The following is an 18,582-nucleotide window of genomic DNA, read 5'->3' on the forward strand; positions in this document are numbered from 1 at the left end:
TAAAAGCAAAGTGCTAGGTGGGAGACAACCCACCATGGTATGATTGTTCCGTTTTAGTCTTAGTTTTATTTTACTTTTTGTTAATAACTCTTCTCATATTCTTTGCATATAGCCTGCATCTGCATTTGCACTCTGCATAAAAAAAATCCAAAAATATTCAAGTAATTAAGTAATTAAATAAATGAATAAGGGGACAAAATTACCCCAATACTAAATGAAAAATCATTGCATATGTGATACAAGTTAAAAGAAAAGTTGATGCATGAGTATGTAATACAAAAGTGGGAAATTTTTGGGTAGCTAGGCATGAATTTAAAAAGTATATGGAGTGTATGTATAGGTAAGAGCTTGGGTTAATCAAAGATTCAATTTATAGCTCACTTAGCCATACATATATGCCCTCACCTTTACCTTGGCCCCATTACAACCTTGAAAAGACCTCATGATGTTTGCATTGGTACATTAAATACTTGTTGATTGGTTAGGTGAAGAACAAGGTCTAGAAAGCATGATTAGAGAAGAGTAGAGTGATTACCCTATACACTAGAGTGACTAGAGTGCATATACACCATCAGTGAGGGTTCAATGCTTAATTCTATGTTCCCTGCTTTCATGAGCTGTCTTCCTACAAGGTTACTTGTTTTTACTGTATAAACTTTAATTAGTAGAATTTGAGTGATTTTTGTCTTGGAGAACTTATTTATTTTAACCAAGTAGGCAAAATCATTTTATCAAATAGTTGTATTCATATACATAGGTTGCATTACATTGCATGAGTCTTACTTTTCCCTACTCATTTATTTTATCTCCTTAAGCTAAGCATGAGGACATGCTAATGTTTAAGTGTGGAGAGGTTGATAAACCACTATTTTATGGTTTATCTTGTGTTTAATTGAGTGGTTTCATCAAGTCTTCACCCACTTATTCATATGATTTGCATGATTTTATAATTCCTTCCTAGTTTTGTTTTATGATTGAAAACTTTCTTCCTAGAGATATTTAATTAGTATATTTTAATTCTCCTTTATACCATTTGATGTCGTGATCCGTGTGTTAAGTGTTTCAGGCTTTATAGGGCAGGAATGGCTTAGAGAATGGAGAGAAAGCTTGCAAATGGAAGGAACACAAGAAACTAAGGAGATGACCAGCAAACATCGACGCGCACGCATGGCTCACGCGAGCACGTTGAATGGAGAAAATTACAGCGATGCGTGCGCGTGCCTGACGCGTACGCGTGGACGACGCGTACGCGTAACAAGAAAAATCGCTGAATGACGCGCACGCGTGACTGACGCGTACGCATGACCTGCGCGATCTGCAAAATTAACAGAAAATGCTGGGGGCGATTTTGCGTCGCGTTTTGACCCAGTTTTTAGCCCAGAAACACAGAATAAAGCCAGGGAACAAGTAGAGACTCAACACACAGAGGCATACACATTCACACATTCTCATTAGGATAGTTTTAGGTTTTTAGATCTGAATCTAGAGAGGATTACTCTTCCTCTAGGTTTTGTTTACATTCATAGTTCATTAGTTTTATGCTTTTGCTTTTGGATATTGAAGAGTCATTTCCTCCGTTGAAGATACTATTCTAGTTTGTTTACTTAATCTTTTATTTATTCCATATTCTTAATTCTTGTTTAGAGCGATAATTGGATTATTTTCATGGATTGTTATTGCAAAGGATTACTTTTATTTTTAATTAATTTCAATCCCTATTTTATTTGATTTATCATGTCTTCTTCTTATATTTCTATGAGCATTATATCCATGTCAATGGAGTAGATTTCCTACTTGACATGTGGGTTGATTAAAAGGAGACACTTGAGTTGGAAGGCTTAAGTGATGGTTAAATTGGAAGTTGTTGGCTAGTTCTGTATTTACTAACGCTAGACCTTCCCAAGGGAGAGGACTAGGATTTGTGAATAAGAGTTAGCTCAATTACTTGACTTTCCTTTATTTAGTAAGGGTTAACTAAGTGAAAACAACAACCTGTTTGATACTACACTTAAGAGATCCCAACAAAGATAGAACTTCCGATTAATCATTCCCCCAGTCAAGGCTTCTTATTTAGAATATTATAAATCTCTTTTAATTTTCATTGCACTGAATTACAATTGTCTATTTTCTGTTAATCAATTCTCAAAACTCTCGGAAAAACCCTGATTAATAAATTAGCACCCTTTCTAGCAACTCGTTGGGAGACGACCTGGGATTCATACTCCCAGTATTTTTATTCTAAACCTTTTTTTTGTGACAACCTTTCTAATTGATGAGGCAAATTTTAGCTAGTTAAGAGCTATACTCACAACGCTGTTCTATTATATTATAATCTCTTAATTGGTCTAACTTCTGCCGCTGGTCAAGCTTCATCCAAACTCTTGGACTTTTTTGAAGATTTTTTAGTTATTGTACCAAGAGCTGGGTGTCCGACCTACCTTGTCCCTTTTTCTTTATCTGTTTGTGCTGACCAAACCTGGGGTGGCCAAGAAGAAGGCTTCTTGGATCTTATTCTGAGCTACCTAGGGGAAGAATGTATTTTCAATGTTTGATGACTCTTTTCATGACTTTAAGAACTTCTATTTTAAAGTTCGAGCTGTTGAGGGTGCTCGCCCTTTCTTTCTGGATGAAAATGATGAGCCGACCTTTCCTTTATGGTGGCAAAATGACCCTGTAGTTCTCAAGTATCCTTGGGAGAGTTTACATGAAGTAGAATAGGCCTTTGTGGGTGTTTTAGAGGAGCATTGGGGGGAACCTCCTCATCTGGACACAAAGATATTTTTAGGAGATCCTTCCCTCCTCCGTTCTGAACTAGGTAGTATTCGACCTCCTTTTTCATAGAAAAAGTTTTCTTTCATTGTTTGTGATCTTGTCCTTTTTTGCTGTGTAATTGTTTTCCTGGCTTCTTTTCAGAGATGGTGTCCACTTCAGATTCGATGAAAATGTTTCGCAAAGCAAAGAAGGCAGTGGCTGCCCAAAACTTGTCAAAGAAGACTTCGGGGGAGGGTTCTTCGGAATAGTTGCCCCCGAAGAAACCGGCAACTGATTCTTAGAGTCCGAAGAAGATTATCCCGACCCTGCGAGTTCAGACGACTTCCTCTGACCTGCCTCAGACGACCTCTGGCATTGCCTCCTCCTCTACTTCTGTTGGTCCCCCTCCCAAGAAGCAAAAGCTTGTTGGGACTTATAATCTAAACGATAAAGAGTTTGATGGTGTGGCCTTTGCCACAGAGTTGATTGCTCCTCATGGAAAAGTTCCTCTGGACGACGTGTCAATCCTCCACCATCTTGATTTTATATCAAGCAATAGTATTCGGATGGCCAATCTTAGTGCAGCCTTATCTCGGGTTGTCTGGGAGTCCCCGGTCCATGCTACCAAGGCCTTTATAGAGGAGGCCAAGGCTGAATACAACAGGGTGAAGGGTCTGAAGGATGAGCTAGATGCCAAAGTTTCTAAATATGAGATTAATGTAGAGAGGGAGAAGGCTCGAGCTATTGCTCCAGAAGCGACTGCCAATCTGGCCGAGGAGATGGCCAAGAAGTCCAAGGAGAGTTATACCCGCACATATGGCGAGCTCTTGGAAACTAGGGAGAGACTTCAATCTGCTCAGGATGATTATGTCGAGCTTCAAGGCCATATGGTGAGCAGCATGACCAACATGTATGAAAATCTGAAGGCCCAGGTTCGGGTTCTTGCTTCCGATGTCGACCTCTCTTCATTCAGTATGGACAATGTAGTGGAGGATGGTAAGATTGTGCCTACCCCAGATGACGATGATGAGGGTCCTCCCCTTTTGCCGCCAGCTAAGGTTTCTACGGCTTCAGCTACTGCAGCCTCTTCTGCCGAGGTGGTCCCTCCTGGGCCTGAGCCTGATGTGGAGATTCTGAATGGGCCGGATGGAGTTGTTAGTGCTACTCCGATCTCAACTGTCCCACCTTCTCCAAAAGATGTAGCTACCGGGGTGAACTTGGACCCCTTATGATGTTCTTTTTATATCTTTGTTTTGATTATGTATTGATCTGGTCCGGTCTGCGGACCTTTTAAACTTTGGCTATGTATGTTTTTATGGATGACTCTCTAACACTTTTGCTAGTTGCTTCTTAGCAACTTTTTGCTCTTAATCAAGAACACTTTGAACTCTCGGGTTGCTTTTGAGCAGTCCTTGAGCCTTTAATGTTTTTAACCTTTGAGTTTGCTTGATATGTGAATTTAGCCTTTGGCGAGATGCCTTTGGTTCTTAGGTTGTTCTTCCAACACTTACATGATTTTCTGTGTCTTGGCGACGTGGTCTTTTTTGGTTATGTCACCTCATAATTTGCAGTCCGGACTTTCTAGTTAAGTTCCAAATAACTTTTTAGGTAGTGTTCTCATGTGGAACCTTTTTGTTTTTAGTTTATTTGGACGACTTCTTAGTCCTCTTCCGACTTGTGCTTTCACTTTTTAAGTAATGTCTCTTTTCGAGACGTGTACCTTTTAGATAAGCACTTCGGGCCTAGGTTTTCAACCTATTTTGGCCTTTTTGTGGTGTTGTTCCCTTTTTAGTGATCCTTTCCTTGGTCCGACTTCTTTGTCGGGCCTCCTCAAGTTATTTTTAGCAATCCCATTTTTAGTCCAACCTCGTCAGGTCACTTTATATGGGTTACTTTTTATAACTTCTTGTATTAATTCTAGCTTTATCGCTTCACCTTGCCGACCTCTCTTAATCGGGTGATGAATTTTGCGTTTTATGAGCGTAAATTAATGCGTCTTGGTAGGAAACTTGTTAGGGAATTGATAACTTTTATTTAAATGGTAAGATAAAAAATATAAATAAGAGTGTGTACAAGTAAATGCTTACCCTTCTATTTTGGGCAGCTTTTAGATCTTGGCCTGGTGCCTCATTAAAAAACCTTTTAGGAAAAAGAGTGAAAATTGGCCTAAGATCTTTTACCTTTTTCTAGCTATAGTACCTTCTTAGGTTATAGGCGTTCCATGACCTTGGTAGCTCCTGCCCTTCTAGGTCGGCCACCTTATAGTAACCTTTCCCTAGTACTTTTGTAACTCGGTATGACCCTTTCCAGTTGGCTGCTAGCTTCCCTTCCCCTGACCGACCTGCTCCGACATCATTTCGGATTAAGATGAGATCGTTGGTGGTGAAGCTTCGCTGGATTACCTTCCGATTATACCTTAAAGTCATTCGACCCTTTAACGCTTCCTCTCTAATCCGAACTCTTTCTCGAACTTCTGGAAGTAGGTCGAGCTCTTCCCTTTATGTTTGGGAGTTGGTATCTTCGTTGTAGAGGGTCACCCTAAGGAACCTTTCCTCTATCTCTACAAGGATTGGTGTACGAAATTGTGATCACACTTTTCACAACTCCGCACAACTAACCAGCAAGTGCACTGGGTCGTCCAAGTAATACCTTACGTGAGTAAGGGTCGATCCCACAGAGATTGTTGGCTTGAAGCAAGCTATGGTCATCCTGTAAATCTTAGTCAGGCGGATTCAATTGGTAATGAGGTTTTCATAATTAAAAGATAAATAAAACATAAAATAAAATAAGATACTTATGTAATTCATTGGTGGGAATTTCAGATAAGCGTTTGGAGATGCTTTGTTACTTCTGAACCTCTGCTTTCCTATTGTCTTCATCCAATCATGCGTGCTCCCTTCCATGGCAAGCTGTATGATCTTCTAGGTTGAAAAATACCAGGTACGGTTTCTGCACGGATAATCAACTGTCGGATTTCTCGTCTCGGATGAAAAATACCAGGTACAGCTACCGCACGGCTAATCATCTGTCGATTCTCACTAGCATCGGAATAGGATCTCTCTATCCTTTTGCACACTGTCACTGCACCCAACATTCGCGAGTTTGAAGCTCGTCACAGTCATCCCTTCCCAGATCCTACTCAGAATACCACAGACAAGGTTTAGACTTTCCGGATCTCAGGAATGCTGCCAATTGGTTCTAGCTTATACCACGAAGGTTCTAATCTCATGGATTCAGATGCTCTGTTGTCAGGAGAGGCGATGTGACGATTAGATTTTTGCTAATTTAGAATTTTGTAAAAATAATCATGTTGTAAGTATAGTTTCTAAACCAATAGAGAATCCTTTCGTACAAAAATTTGGTTGTCACAAGTAACAAAACCCAATAAAATTTATAACTGAAGTATTTAAACCTCGGGTCATCTCTCAAAGAATTGCAGGAAAGTATGATTTATTATTGGTTATGGAAAAAGATATATTAATAATTATAAAACTCTTGGTAAGGTATGAGAACTGGAAATCCCATCCTAGTTATCCTTATCAGGTGTGATGAGAATTATTGTTGCTCCCACTTAGTTAACCCTTACTAAATAAAGGATAGTCAAGTGGACCAATTAACTTGATTCCTCAAGTCCTAGTCAACTCCTGTGGAAAGACTAGCTTTAGAGGGATCCAAGTCAATCAGCAGTTTCCAACTCTCAATCAACCGCTGAGTTTGATAACTCAAGTGTTACCAATTACTTAACCAAAACCAAAAGGAAAAAAATCTAAATTAAATTGAAAGCATCATAAATAGAATAAAACAATCATAAATCTGAAATACCTCAAATTATATTAAATATAATATTCAAATCTAACATGAAGAGTTCATAAGCCAATTTGGCAACATAAGTAAATTAACAAGTAAAAGTATTAGAATAATTAAAAGTAGAAGAGAACATAAATTAAAGTTGGGAACATTGAACCTGGAATGGAGTAATAACCATAAAGTAAAAGAAATCCTAATCCTAAAACCTAAGAGAGAGGAGAGAGCCTCTCTCTCTCTAAAACTACATCTAAAACCTAAAATTATATATTATGAATGTTGTATTTTGATAAATGAATAGATTCTCCCACTTTATAGCCTCTAATTTGTATTTTCTGGGCCAAAAACTGGGCCAGAAATAGCCTAGAAATCGCTGGGAACGAATTCTGCCACGCTGATTTTCTGCAGAACGACGCATCTACGTGATTCACGCGTGCACGTCATTTTACTGTATGGCCACTATAGTGAATTATATATCATTTTGAAGCACCGGATGTTAGCTTTCCAACGCAACTAAAATCGCCTCATTTGGATTTCTGTAGCTCAAGTTATGACCATTTGAGTGCAAAGAGGTCAGGTTGGACAGCTTAGCAATTCCTTCAACTTCTTGTATTCCTTCCACTTTTGCATGCTTCCTTTCCATCCTTTAAGCCATTCCTACCCTGTAATCCCTGAAATTACTTAACGCACATATCACAACATCAAATGGTAATAAAAGAGGATTAATATTAGCAAATATAAGACCAAAGAAGCATGTTTTCAACCATAGCACAAAATCAGGAAGGAAAATGTAAAACATGCGAATTCAATGAATGAGTTTAGTGGATAAAATCCACTCAATTAAGTACAAGATGTACCACAAAATAGTGGTGCATCAAATCTCCCCACACTTAAACATTAGCATGTCCTCATGCTAAGCTCAAGAGAAACTATAAGAGTGAAGAGGAATGGTATAAAGTATGTAATGCAACCTATCTATATGAATGCAACTACATGCAAAATATTTCTACCAACCTGGTGGAAAGTAAATAAACCTTTCAAGAACAAATATGAACTGGATTTCACTAATTCAAATCATAAAAATGAACTACAAATAGACTTGCAAGAAGAAAATAGCTCATGAAAGCCGGGAACAAAGAATCGAGCATCGAACCCTCACTGGAAGTGTATGCACTCTAATCGCTCAGGTATTTAAGGTTCGATCTCTTAATTCTCTACTAACCTTGCTTTCTAAGGCTTTCTCTTCATCTAACAATCAACAAAAATTTAATGCAAAGATACACATATCATGAGGTCTTTTAAGGGTTGTAATGGGTTAGGGTCAAGGTAGGATTGTATTTGGCCAAGTGGACTAAAATATGAATCCTTAATTAACTTGAACTTTCCACCTAACTCAGATAATCCATGTAATCATAATACAACATCTAACTATCCATTAACCATATTTTCCACATATTCATACATCCTAATTTCGAGTACAGTACATATGCATTGCTTTCACCATTTACTTTGGGGCATTTTGTCCCCTTTTTATTTTTTTGCTCTTTTTTCTTTTCTTTTTCTCCTTTTTCTATTATATATATGCCTATTTTTTTCTCTTTTTTTTCTTTTATTTTTCTCAATGCATATGATTAAATTATTGAATGCATGAACATGTTCTGAATATTTCTTTCACATTTTCATAAAGAAGTTTAACATAATTAATTTCCAAAACCAAACGTTTCCAAACCCACTTTTCCCCACACTTAATTCATGAGCACTCTCACTAGTCTAAGATAACTAAGGATTAAAATTAAAGACATTATTATTTTCCGCTTAGAGTTAATGATGTGCTAAAATAAAGAACAAAGGGGTAAAATAGGCTCAAAATTGGTTTGCAAAGGATAATGAAAGAGTAAGTGGTGCACGAAATTGTGATGTCCAGGCTCGAACAATCCCTGGCAACGTGAGCAACTTGGTACGCGTAATCGTGATTACACTTTAATTATGTAAAATTCATGGCTCTTTCTTGTCTCTGGCAATGGCGCCAAGAACATGGTGCCAATGCCATGGTTCACAACTTCGATACAACAAACCAGCAAGTGCACTGGGTCGTCCAAGTAATACCTTACGTGAGTAAGGGTTGAATCCCACGGAGATTGTTGGTATGAAGCAAGCTATGGTCACCTTGCAAATCTCAGTCAGGCAGATATAAATTGATAATGATGTTTTCGAATAATAAATAATAGAATAGGGATAGAAATACTTATGTAATTCATTGGTGAGAATTTCAGATAAGCGAATAGAGATGCTTTTCGTTCCTCTGAACCTCTGCTTTCCTGCTATCTTCATCCAATCAGTCTTACTCCTTTCCATGGCTGGCTTTATGTGATACATCACCACTGTCAATGGCTACTTTCGGTCATCTCTCGGGAAAATGATCCAATGCCCTGTCACGGCACGACTAATCGTCTGGAGGCATCACCCTTGCCAATGGCTTCATCTTATCCTCTCAGTGAATAATATGCTCACGCACCCTGTCACGGCACGGCTATTCATCTGTCGGTTCTCGATCATGCTGGAATAGGATTTACTATCCTTTTGCGTCTGTCACTAACGCCCTGCAATCACGAGTTAGGAGCTCGTCACAGTCATTCAATCATTGAATCCTACTCGGAATACCACAGACAAGGTTTAGACTTTCCGAATTCTCTTGAATGCCGCCATCATTCTAGCTTACGCCACGAAGATTCTGGTTAGGAGATCTAAGAGATATTCATTCTAGCTTATTTCATGTAGAACAGAAGTGTTTGTCAGGCACGCGTTCATAAGGGAGAAGGATGATGAGCATCACACATAATCATCACCTTCATCACGTTCTTGGGTGCGAATGGATATCTTAGAAGCGAAATAAGATGAATTGAATAGAAAACAGTAGTACTTTGCATTAATCTTTGAGAAACAGCAGAGCTCCACACCTTAATCTATGGAGTGTAGAAACTCTACCGTTAAAAATACATAAGTGAAAGGTCCAGGCATGGCTGAATGGCCAGCCCCTCTGATCTAAGAACCAAGCGTCCAAAGATGTCTAATACAATAGTAAGAGGTCCTATTTATAATAAACTAGTCACTAGGGTTTACATGAGTAAGTAATTGATCCATAAATCCACTTCCGGGGCCCACTTGGTGTGTGTTTGGGCTGAGCTTGAGTGTGGCACGTGTAGAGGTCCTCCTTGGAGTTGAACGCCAGTTTTAGTGCCAGTTTGGGCGTTCAACTCTGGTTTTGGCTCCTTTTCTGGCGCTGGACGCCAGATTTGGGTAGAAAGCTGGCGTTGAACGCCAGTTTACGTCATCTATTCTTGACCAAAGTATGAACTATTATACATTGATGGAAAGCCCTGGATGTCTACTTTCCAAAGCAATTGGAAGCGCGCCATTTTGAGTTCTGTAGCTCCAGAAAATCCACTTTGAGTGCAGGGAGGTCAGAATCCAACAGCATCAACAGTCCTTCTTCAACCTCTGAATCTGATTTCTGCTCAAGTCCCTCAATTTCAGCCAGAAAATACCTGAAATCATAGAAAAATACACAAACTCATAGTAAAGTCCAGAAATGTGAATTTAACATAAAAACTAATGAAAACATCCCTAAAATTAACTAGATCCTACTAAAAACATACTAAAAACAATGCCAAAAAGCGTATAAATTATCCGCTCATCACAACACCAAACTTAAATTGTTGCTTGTCCCCAAGCAACTGAAAATCAAATAGGATACAAAGAAGAGAATATACTATAAATTCCAAACTATCAATGAAACATAGCTCCAATCAAATGAGCGGGACTTATAGCTTTTTGCCTCTTGAATAGTTTTGGCATCTCACTTTATCCATTGAAGTTCAGAATGATTGGCTTCTATAGGAACTTCAAATTTCGAATAGTGTTATTGACTCTCCTAGTTCAGTATGATGATTCTTGAACACAGCTTCTTTATGAGTCTTGGCCGTGGCCCTAAGCACTTTGTTTTCCAGTATTACCACCGGATACATAAATGCCACAGACACATAATTGGGTGAACCTTTTCAGATTGTGACTCAGCCTTGCTAAAGTCCCCAATTAGAGGTGTCCAGGGTTCTTAAGCACACTCTTTTTTTGCTTTGGACCTTGACTTTAACCGCTCAATCTCAAGTTTTCACTTGATACCTACACGCCACAAGCACATGGTTAGGGACAGCTTGGTTTAGCCGCTTAGACCAGGATTTTATTCCTTTAGGCCCTCCTATCCACTGATGCTCAAAGCCTTGGGATCCTTTTTATTGCCCTTGCCTTTTGGTTTTAAGGGTTATTGGCTTTTTGCTCTTGCCTCTTGGTTTTAAGAGCTTTTGGCTTTTTCTGCTTGCTTTTTCTCTTTTTTTTTTCTATTTTTTTTTCGCCTATTTTCTCTTTTTTTTTTTTTCTGCAAGCTTTGTTCTTTGCTGCTTTTTCTTGCTTCAAGAATCATTTTTATGATTTTTCAGATTATCAAATAACATGTCTCCTAGTCATCATTCTTTCAAGAGCCAACATATTTAACATTCTTAAACAACAACTTCAAAAGACATATGCACTGTTCAAGCATACATTCAGAAAACAAGAAGCATTGTCACCACATCAATATAATTAAGCTAAGTTCAAGGATAAATTCAAAACTCATGTACTTCTTGTTCTTTTGATTTAAAGCATTTTTCATTTAAGAGAGGTGATGGATTCATAGGACATCATAACTTTAAGACATAGTTACTAACTACTAATGATCATCTAATGAAGACACAAACACAGATAAGGATATAACATAGAAAACGAAAAATAGAAGAAATAAGAACAAGGAATGAATCCACTTTAGTGATGGTGGCGTTTCCTTCTTGAGGAACCAATGATGTCCTTGAGCTCTTCTATGTCTCTTCCTTGTCTTTGTTGCTCCTCCTTCATTGCTTTTAGATCTTCTCTGATTTCATGAAGGATGATGGAGTGCTCTTGATGTTCCACCCTTAGCTGCTTCCAATAATTATGTGGAAGAAAATGTATCCCCTGAGGTATCTCAGGGATCTCTTGATTTGCAGTCAAATGTTCTACCACTGAGCTATAGACCCTTGATGGAAGCTTTTGTCTTCCCTTTCCTCTTTCTAGAGGCTTTTCTGGCCTTAGGTGCCATCAATGGTTATGGAAAAAAAACAAAAAAGCTATGCTTTTTACCACACCAAACTTAGAATGTTGCTCGCCCTCGAGCAAAAGAAGAAGGAATAGAAGAAGAAGAAGATATGGAGGAGATGGAGGGATGTGTGTATGGATGTGAATGGTGGATGAAAAACAGAAGGGATGGTCATGAATGGAGAGATAGAGGGTGAGGTGGGTGGGGATCCTGTGGGGTCCACAGATCCTGAGGTGTCAAGGCATTTACATCCCTGCACCAATTTAGGCATGCAAAATGCCCTTGCACACAACTCTGGGCGTTCAGCGCCAGGTTGGTGCCCATTTTGGGCGTTCAACGCCCATTTGCTGTCATTTCTGGCGTTGAACGCCAGAACCATGCTTGTTCTGGGCGTTCAGCGCCAGGATGTTGCCCATTTTGGGCGTTCAGCGCCAGCACCATGCTCTGTTCTGGCGCTGAACGCCAGACAGATGCTCCTCCAGGGTGTAATTTTTCTTCTGCTGTTTTTGATTCCGTTTTCAATTTTTATATTTATTTTGTGACTCCACATGATCATGAACCTACAAAGACATATAACTAAGAAAAATATAGTTAGATAAATAAAAATTGGGTTGCCTCCCAACAAGCGCTTCTTTAATGTCAATAGCTTGAGAGTGGGCTCTCATGGAGCCGCACAGATATGCAGAGCTTTGTTGAGACTCTCCAACACCAAACTTAGAGTTTGGATATGGGAGTTCAACACCAAACTTAGAGTTTGGTTGTGGCCTCCCAACACCAAACTTAGAGTTTGACTGTGGGGGCTCTGGTTGACTCTGCTTTGAGAGAAGCTTTTCATGCTTCCTCTCCATGGTTGCAGAGGGAGATCCTTGAGTTTTAAACACAAGGGAGTCCTCATTCCATTGAAGGACTATTTCACCTCTGTCAACATCAATCACAGCTCTTGCTGTGGCCAGGAAAGGTCTTCCTAGGATGATGGATTCATCCTCTTCCTTTCCAGTATCCAGGACTATGAAATCAGCAGGGATGTAAAGGCCTTCAACCTTTACTAACACGTCCTCTACTTGTCCATAAGCCTGTTTTCTTGAATTGTCTGCCATCTCTAATGAGATTTTAGCAGCTTGCACCCCATAGATTCCCAGTTTCTCTATTACAGAGAGGGGCATGAGGTTTATTCCTGAACCAAGGTCACACAGAGCCTTAAAGATCATGGTGCCTATGGTACAGGGTATTATGAATTTTCCAGGATCCTGTCTCTTCTGAGGTAATGTCAGTTGATCCAGATCACTTAGTTCATTGATGAACAAGGGAGGTTCAACTTCCCAAGTATCAATGCCAAATAATTTGGCATTCAGCTTCATGATTACACCAAGAAACTTGGCAGTTTGCTCTTCAGTAACATCCTCATTCTCTTCAGAAGAGGAATACTCATCAGAGCTCATGAAGGGCATAAGGAGGTTCAATGGAATCTCTATGGTCTCTAGATGAGCCTCAGAGTCCTTTGGTTCCTCAGAAGGAAGCTCCTTATTGATCACTGGATGTCCCAGGAGGTCTTCCTCACTGGGATTCACGTCCTCTCCTCTCCTCACAGGTTCGGCCATGTTGCTTATGTCAATGGCCTTGCACTCTCCTTTTGGGTTCTCTTCTGTATTGCTTGGGAGAGTACTAGGAGGGATTTCAGTGATCCTTTTACTTAGCTGGCCCACTTGTGCTTCCAGATTTCTAATGGAAGATCTTGTTTCATTCATGAAACTTACAGTGGCCTTAGATAGATCAGAGACTAAGTTTGTTAAATTAGAAGCATTTTGTTCAGAGTTCTCTGTCTGTTGCTGAGTGGATGATGGAAAAGGTTTATTATTGTTAAACCTGTTTCTTCCACCATTATTAAAGCCTTGTTGAGACTTTTGATCCTTCAATGAGAAATTTGGATGATTTCTCCATGATGAGTTATAGGTGTTTCCATAAGGTTCACCTAAGTAATTCACCTCTGCCATTGCAGGGTTCTCAGGATCATAAGCTTCTTCTTCAGAAGAAGCCTCTTGAGTACTGTTGGATGCAGCTTGCATTCCATTCAGACTCTGAGAAATCATATTGACTTTCTGAGTCAATATTTTGTTCTGAGCCAATATGGCATTCAGAGTATCAACTTCAAGAACTCCCTTCTTCATAGGCGTCCCATTACTCACAGGATTCCTTTCAGAAGTGTACATGAACTGGTTATTAGCAACCATGTCAATGAGTTCTTGAGCTTCTGCAGGCGTTTTCTTTAGGTGAATGGATCCACCTGCAGAAGTGTCCAGTGACATCTTTGATAGCTCAGATAAACCATCATAGAATATATCCAGGATGGTCCATTCTGAAAGCATGTCAGAAGGACACTTTTTGGTCAACTGTTTGTATCTTTCCCAAGCTTCATAGAGGGATTCACCTTCTTTCTGTCTGAAGGTTTGAACATCAGCTCTAAGCTTGCTCAGCTTTTGAGGAGGAAAGTACTTGGCTAAGAAAGCTGTGACCAGCTTATCCCAAGAGTTCAGGCTGTCTTTGGGTTGAGAATCCAACCATAATCTAGCTCTGTCTCTTACAGCAAAAGGGAAAAACATGAGCCTGTAGACTTCAGGATCTACTCCATTAGTCTTAACAGTATCACATATCTGCAAGAATTCAGTTAAGAACTGAAAAGGATCTTCAGATGGAAGTCCATGAAACTTGCAGTTCTGCTGCATCAGAGAAACTAATTGAGGTTTCAGCTCAAAGTTGTTTACTCCAATGGCAGGAATGGAGATGCTTCTTCCATGTAGATTGGAATTAGGTGCAGTAAAGTCACCAAGCATCTTCCTTACTTTATTATTATTTTCGGCTGCCATCTCCTCTTCCTGTTCGAAAATTTCTGAAAGGTTATCTCTGGATTGTTGTATTTTAGCTTCTCTTAATTTTCTCTTCAGAGTCATTTCAGGTTCTGGATCTGCTTCTACAAGAATGTTCTTATCCTTGCTCCTGCTCATATGACAAAGAAGAGGGCACAGAAAAATAATAATAATAATAGAGATCCTTTATACCTCAGTATAGGGATCCCTGTGTGAGTAGAAGAAGAGGGGGAGACAAAGAATGTAATATAATGGAAGAAACACAACTGTGAGGATGGCAGAGATGTGAAATGAGATGTTAGGATATGAATGAATAAATAGAATAAGATGGGGGAGAAGGAATTTTTGAAAATAATTTTTGAAAAAGAGTTAGTGATTTTCGAAAATGGTTTTTGAAAGATGTTAGTATTTTTCGAAATTTTTTTTTTAAAATCAAAAATAAAAATAATTAGTTAATTAAAAAGAAATTTTTGAAAAAGGGGGGAGATATTTTCGAAAATTAGAGAGAGAGAGTTAGTTAGGTAGTTTTGAAAAAGTTAAGAAACAAACAAAAAGTTAGTTAGTTAGTTGAAACAAATTTGAAAATCAATTTTGAAAAGATAAGAAGATAAGAGGTTAGAAAAGATATTTTTGAAATCAAATTTTGAAAAAGGTAAGATAAGAAGATATTTTTGAAAAGATATGATTGAAATTAGTTTTTGAAAAAGATTTGATTTTTAAAATCACAATTAATGACTTGATTCACAAGAAATCACAAAATATGATTCTAGAACTTAAAGTTTGAATCTTTCTTAACAAGCAAGTAACAAACTTGAAATTTTTGAATCAAAACATTAATTGTTATTGTTATTTTTGAAAATATGATGTAAAATTAAGAAAAAGATTTTTGAAAAATATTTTTAAAATTTTCGAAAATAACTAAAAAAAATTGAAAAAAGATTTGATTTTTTTTTTTGAAAAAGATTTTGAAAAAGATAAGATTTTCAAATTGAAAATTTGATTTGACTCATAAGAAACAACTTGATTTTTAAAAATTTTTGAAAAAGTCAACTCAATTTTCGAATTTGATGAGAGAAAAAGGGGAAGATAATTTTTTGATTTTTGAATTTTTTTTATGATGAGAGAGAAAAACATGAAAATGATGCAATGCATGAGATTTTTAGATCAAAACAATGAATGCATGCAAGAATGCTATGAATGTCAAGATGAATACCAAGAACACTATGAAGATCATGATGAACATCAAGAACACATTTTTCAAAAAATTTTTAATGCAAAGAAAACATGCAAGACACCAAACTTAGAATTCTTTAATGCTTAGGCACTAAGAATTCAAGAATGCATATGAAAAACAAGAAAAGACACAAAACATGCAAATGCAAAGATCAAACAAGAAGACTTACCAAGAACAACTTGAAGATCATGAAGAACACTATGAATGCATGAGAATTTTTGAAAAATGCAACATGTACATGCAATTGACACCAAACTTATAACATGACACATGACTCAAACAAGAAACATGAAATATTTTTGATTTTTTTTTATTTTCTAAATTTTTTTTTGGATTTTTATTTTATATTTTTTCGAAAAATTATTTTGAAAAAGAAAAATAAGGATTCCAAAATTTTTAATATGAATTCCAGGAATCTTATGCTCTAAAGCTCCAATCAAAGGGTCAAGCATGGCTTAATAGCCAGCCAAGCTTTAGTATGTAACTCAGACATGACACGCCTGACATTTCCTACATTCAACAGCCAATTGGCTAAGAAAGATAAAGAAGCTCTTCTCTTGAGTATAAGAATTGAGACATGGCTTTACAGCCAGCCAGGCTTCAACATGCTTCATGAAACACTAGAATTCATTCTTAAAAATTTTGAAGCCATAGAATAATTTATTTTTGAAAACAAATTTTTTTTTTTCGAAAACAAAGGAGAAAATTTTTTTGAAAGGTTTTTGAAAAATTTTTGAAAACAAAACAAAAAGAAAAATTACCTGATCTGAGCAACAAGATGAACCGTCAGTTGTCCAAACTCGAACAATCCCCGGCAACGGCGCCAAAAACTTGGTGCACGAAATTGTGATGTCCAGGCTCGAACAATCCCTGGCAACGTGAGCAACTTGGTACGCGTAATCGTGATTACACTTTAATTATGTAAAATTCATGGCTCTTTCTTGTCTCTGGCAATGGCGCCAAGAATATGGTGCCAATGCCATGGTTCACAACTTCGATACAACTAACCAGCAAGTGCACTGGGTCGTCCAAGTAATACCTTACGTGAGTAAGGGTCGAATCCCACGGAGATTGTTGGTATGAAGCAAGCTATGGTCACCTTGCAAATCTCAGTCAGGCAGATATAAATTGATAATGATGTTTTCGAATAATAAATAATAGAATAGGGATAGAAATACTTATGTAATTCATTGGTGAGAATTTCAGATAAGCGAATAGAGATGCTTTTCGTTCCTCTGAACCTCTGCTTTCCTGCTATCTTCATCCAATCAGTCTTACTCCTTTCCATGGCTGGCTTTATGTGATACATCACCACTGTCAATGGCTACTTTCGATCATCTCTCGGGAAAATGATCCAATGCCCTGTCACAGCACGGCTAATCGTCTGGAGGCATCACCCTTGCCAATGGCTTCATCTTATCCTCTCAGTGAATAATATGCTCACGCACCCTGTCACGGCACGGCTATTCATCTGTCGGTTCTCGATCATGCTGGAATAGGATTTACTATCCTTTTGCGTCTGTCACTAACGCCCTGCAATCGCGAGTTAGGAGCTCGTCACAGTCATTCAATCATTGAATCCTACTCGGAATACCACAGACAAGGTTTAGACTTTCCGGATTCTCTTGAATGCCGCCATCATTCTAGCTTATGCCACGAAGATTCTGGTTAGGAGATCTAAGAGATATTCATTCTAGCTTATTTCATGTAGAACAGAAGTGTTTGTCAGGCACACGTTCATAAGGGAGAAGGATGATGAGCGTCACACATAATCATCACCTTCATCACGTTCTTGGGTGCGAATGGATATCTTAGAAGTGAAATAAGATGAATTGAATAGAAAACAGTAGTACTTTGCATTAATCTTTGAGAAACAGCAGAGCTCCACACCTTAATCTATGGAGTGTAGAAACTCTACCGTTAAAAATACATAAGTGAAAGGTCCAGGCATGGCCGAATGGCCAGCCCCTCTGATCTAAGAACCAGGCATCCAAAGATGTCTAATACAATAGTAAGAGGTCCTATTTATAATAAACTAGTCACTAGGGTTTACATGAGTAAGTAATTGATGCATAAATCCACTTCCGGGGCCCACTTGGTGTGTGTTTGGGCTGAGCTTGAGTCTGGCACGTGTAGAGGTCCTCCTTGGAGTTGAACGCCAGTTTTAGTGCCAGTTTGGGCGTTCAACTCTGGTTTTGGATCCTTTTCTGGCGCTGGACGCCAGATTTGGGTAGAAAGCTGGCGTTGAACGCCAGTTTACGTCATCTATTCTTGGCCAAAGTATGGACTATTATACATTGATGGAAAGCCCTGGATGTCTACTTTCCAACGCAATTGGAAGCGCGCCATTTCGAGTTCTATAGCTCCAGAAAATCCACTTTGAGTGCAGGGAGGTCAGAATCCAACAGCATCAGCAGTCCTTCTTCAACCTCTGAATCTGATTTCTGCTCAAGTCCCTCAATTTCAGCCAGAAAATACCTGAAATCACAGAAAAACACACAAACTCATAGTAAAGTCCAGAAATGTGAATTTAACATAAAAACTAATGAAAAAATCCCTAAAAGTAACTAGATCCTACTAAAAATATACTAAAAACAATGCCAAAAAGCGTATAAATTATCCGCTCATCAGTAAGGCCATATGGGTATGTAAGCTCAGTGAAACAAAGGCCTCAATCATATAAGTGCATGCATACATCAAACAATAGAAATATAGAATTAAGCAAGACAAAGATCACAATTTTAGAGAGAAAAACACACCAATAATAA

At 38.3% G+C, this 18,582-nt stretch overlaps 1 non-coding gene across 1 annotated transcript; it reads left to right on the forward strand.

Moving 5' to 3' along the window:
• The first annotated feature begins 14,076 nt into the window (after positions 1-14,076).
• On the forward strand, positions 14,077-14,184 carry LOC148568250 (small nucleolar RNA R71). Its single transcript, XR_015881831.1, has one exon. It is a non-coding gene; the product is annotated as a small nucleolar RNA R71 (small nucleolar RNA).
• Positions 14,185-18,582: the final 4,398 nt, after the last annotated feature.

The sequence above is a fragment of the Arachis ipaensis genome, chromosome B4, assembly GCF_059453495.1.
Source record: "Arachis ipaensis isolate K30076 ecotype BB chromosome B4, ASM5945349v1, whole genome shotgun sequence".
NCBI classification, from domain to species: domain Eukaryota; kingdom Viridiplantae; phylum Streptophyta; class Magnoliopsida; order Fabales; family Fabaceae; genus Arachis; species Arachis ipaensis.